At 51.2% G+C, this 4173-nt stretch overlaps 1 protein-coding gene across 1 annotated transcript in view; it reads left to right on the top strand.

Moving 5' to 3' along the window:
• RORA (RAR related orphan receptor A) overlaps positions 1 to 4173 on the top strand; it is a 754745-nt gene that overhangs the window by 254219 nt on the left and 496353 nt on the right.

Below are 4173 nucleotides of genomic sequence, written 5' to 3' on the forward strand. Positions count from 1 at the left end.
AGCAATGGCTTCAGTGCAGCTCCCTGTAATCCCAGCTCACTGGGGCCAGGATTTCCGTGGAGGCAGGAAGGGTGAAGGTCTTCTAATGGCTGAAATGTGCCTGTCGAGGGTCTCCTCCTGAGATTGTCAGCCCTTTTCCTGTTCTGGATCTAAATCAGGGCTTTGGGCTTAGCCTGGGCTGCTTAGCTAACATTTCTCTCTCCATCATCAGCTGGTGTATGTGAGAGCATCCACGTGGTCACATCAAATTGGCCAATTTGAACTGTGCCTGCAGATGTTGGCGGGCCCGGGCTGTTCAGACACAAGCAGAATGGGTGGATGTGAAAGAATCCATCTTCATTTAGCTCTGTTCTGATCTGCATTTGTCTGGAGACACTTTGGGATGATTTCATCTGCCTCCCTCATTTTATAAATGAGGAACCTGAGGCTCAGAAATGGCCAAGTTGTTTCCATTTAATAGCCCTTCTACTGGAGTAGGAATTGATCCCCTATCTACTCAGCTTCTGTTTTACTGGGGGTGGGGAGTTGGATTCATAAAAGGAAAGACATTTGCAGAAGTGTTGGGTGAAAATCCAGAGGGTCCAAGGTACTGAGTCCTGAAGGGGTTTTTGCTGTCCAGGGGGCTCAGGTAACGGAGGATGCTAATTCCGCCCCCGCCGCCTGGCCCCATGCCACAGCCAAGCTCCCACCTGGCCCATGCCATGCCGAGAGCCGCAGCTCAGCAACCTCGTTAGGGGAAGGGCGATCCCGCTCTCTACCTCCCTGGGCTGGGTTGTGGATTAACTGCTCAGTGATCAGAAGGTACCTTAAAGAAGGAGGGATTATCTGAGTCCTTCCAACTGATCCCATCACCCAGGCCAGCTGCACTGTGCGAGTCAAAGCTGTCTGAAAAGGCCCCGCCCCAGAAAACCTCACAGACTGCCGGTCCTAACTGTAGGCTGAAAGTGGAAAGTGAGGTAGGGGTGTGTGTGTTGATCAGTGGTGGTGGTAGCTTTGAATTAAGAGGGGACACATGCCAGCCATGTAAGCATGAGGGAAGTATGATAGAGGCCGCATGTTTGACACCCGCCTGGCCCTGTCTTAGCTACTTTTCATCTGTTCACTCTTTCAATCCTCCGAGTTCTTAGACATAGGCATTCTCCTCTCTGCTTCCTAGATGAGAGTGAGTTTGCCCCTGAATACAGCTTAGCCTGGCTGTGGAGGGGTTTAATTACAGGTGGCCCAGATTCCATACAGTCCTCATGTCCAGAATGTGTCCCACAGGTTTATTTCAGCGGTTTTCATCATGAGCTGTGGGGTCGGCTTTCCTTGTCATCATTTGAGTAGTGCAAACTGGAAATGGCCTCCTTCTGGAAGGTCTGTAAGAATCTGTTTGACAGACCCAGGAAGATGCCATGACAGTGGTAGGACTTAGCCTGGAAGGGACTTGACAGGCCAGGTGATGTAGGAACAGGAATCCACCGCTTGGTTTGCCCACTTTCTCTTTTCAGACCTGACTTGACGTCTGCCTGCCTTCACGCTATATGCTGTGGTAGGTTGCCTTGTTGAGGCCTCCTTGCTCCTTGCCCAGATCAGGGCAGTAGCTTCCAAGAGGCACCTGCAGGCAGCATCCGTGCTCACCCTGCCCTGCCCCCTTCCTCCGTCCCCTCTCCCTGCAGAGTGATACTCCCCTTGTTGAAATCGCACTGCCCCTGCCCCTCCCCTCACTCCCCCCCACCCCAGATTCAGGGCTGCCTGCAGGCTGGCCCTGGCCCATCTCTCTGGCCTGCAGTCTCCAGGCCCACAGTCATTCACCCAGCCCAGCCATGAAACACCAGCTGCACCTTGTCCAGACAGGCCTGCCTTTCCCATCCTCTTCCTAATGCCTAGGACAGCCACCTCCCACTCTTCACTGGCTGAATCCAGGCAGTTCTCAAATTACCTTCAACGTTCCCCTCCTCCAGAAGAATGTGCCTGGTCCCTTGGTCCCCTCAGCCCCGGGCTAGGAGGGGAGGTTGTCGTATGATGAGACACGGCATTTAAGTCACACAATGCTGCCGCTGATCCGTAGGCTCCTTGGGGGCCTGGTTTGCGATTTCTCTCTACCCGTGTCCTTGCACAGAACCTGGGACAGAGAACAGGCTCAGTTCACATGGAATGAAATGAGGCCTTTAGAAGGCTATATTTCTCACATATTTTGACTCTCAAGGGTCCTGATAACTCAGGAGCCACAAAGATAAAGCACAGAGTGAGTAACTTCCCTGCTACCCAAGCGGGTAGGAACACTTTCCGTAGCAGGACATAGCCCTCTCTCTGTCCACAATCTCCTGGTGGCTGTGTAAAGGGGAGAGGTGGGCGAGGCAGACATTTTTCCCAGTTTATAGATAAGGAACTCGAGGAGTAGAGCAACTTGATCCACATGAGCTGGCAGAGGGGAGCTGGTCGAGAGAGCTGCTCTGGGGTTCAGTTATGGTACCATTGCCATGCTTCCTACCACACCCACCTTGAAGCCTGGAAGGACGTGAAATAACCCAAGCTCATTAGAGGCTTCGGGTGAGTCATGGGGAACTGATGCTCCCTTCTGTGGGGGACTCCATGGGAGTCAGGCTGTGGGCATCATCCTCCCAGGTTGTCCACAGACTTTCTCCATAGGGGTCTTCATCTGGGTCACTCAGCCCTGGGACTCAAGGAGCAGCACGTTAGCTGAAGGAAATCAGTGAAAAGTCATGTGAAATGCCGTGTCCTGCAGGTAGGGATGGCTAGAATAAGTCCCCTTTAAAATGGCCCCTATTGCTGATTGCTGATAGGGATTCCGCACAGAAGGGTCTCTCTCTGGACAGGCCAGAGGCAACGTCTCACATCTGCAACACACAGTTACAAGATGGAGAGGATACAGGAAGCTGGACTGAGTGGCTGGTGGTTTCCAGACCTTCAGAGCCGAGGTGACTTTGCTCTTTGTTCTTCCTGAGGCCCGGCCCTGACACGGTCACCCCCTCCCCGGGCCTGGCTACAAGGGTCTTAAGGGCAACTTCTGTTGTAAGCAGAAGAATGTTAACAGCTGGGACGTGCCAGTCTGTCAGAGGCCACTGCTGTTACAAGTTTCAGAGTGAACGTTTTTAGTAGAAGGTGAGACAGGAGAACTGCAGGCTGCGCTTTGAGGCCGCACACTTGAAAAATCAGAGCGTTTTCAGAGCAGCAGGCCAGGGCTGCCCAGCCTTCCCTGCTCGTCCCTCACAGGCCCTGGCAATTCACACAGACCCTGCTCTGAGTAAAACTGGGCAGGTGGCAGGGACAAGTCAGTGGCCCCTGAAACAGGAGGCAGAAGCTTTTATCCCGCTGTTCCACCAGTGAGCTGTGTTGCCTTAGGCAAGTAATCTAACCTCTCTGGGTCACACTGTGTGTGGGCTGGAAGGAGGGTTCTCACAGTTCTTGCTCTGACGTTCAGTGAACCTGTGATTCTAGAATTCTCTCATGTTTTGGCATCTTCCACATTCCTTTCCAGACCCTTCCTGATGGCTCTTTCATGTCTCCACCCACTGAGACAAGGCAGGTAGGGCTTTAATTTGTGTCCTCCCCATGCCCAGCTGCCCAAACTGCCTCTGCTTTTGAGTTCTAATCCCAGATTTCCTATGATTTCCTATGAGTCATGTGATGATTTAGCAAAGCTGCCTCAGTTTTTGATGCTTTTTAATCAGTGAAAGCAGGGCACCATCTATTATCTGAAGAGAGATGAGGATTCTTGAGAAAGCTGGTCAGCTATGATGGAGAATCCTCAGGTCAGAGGATGATGATGACAATAATAATAACAATAATGGCAAGAGCAACAAATATTAAGAGAACTTACCCTGTGCCTGGCCCTAGGCTGAGGGATTAACATGTTTTACCACATTTAAATCTCCACCAAAAAAACACACCAAACCCTGTAAAGTAAGTAATTTTATTATTTCCACTTTACGGATGAGGAAACTGAGTTTAGAGAGGTTAAAGGATTTTTCTGAAGTCACACAACCTGTAACTTTTGGAGCAGCATTTGAACCCAGGCTAAACACTCTGAGGCCTTGTTTCCCCAAAGACTAACTAGAAAAATTCTGGACTTTGATTTCAAAGCAGTGAGACTAAACACACACACACACACACACACACACACACACACACACACACACACACACACACACACACACACACACACACACA

Source organism: Lipotes vexillifer, unplaced genomic scaffold, assembly GCF_000442215.2.
Source record: "Lipotes vexillifer unplaced genomic scaffold, Lipotes_vexillifer_v1.1 scaffold102, whole genome shotgun sequence".
Taxonomy (NCBI): domain Eukaryota; kingdom Metazoa; phylum Chordata; class Mammalia; order Artiodactyla; family Lipotidae; genus Lipotes; species Lipotes vexillifer.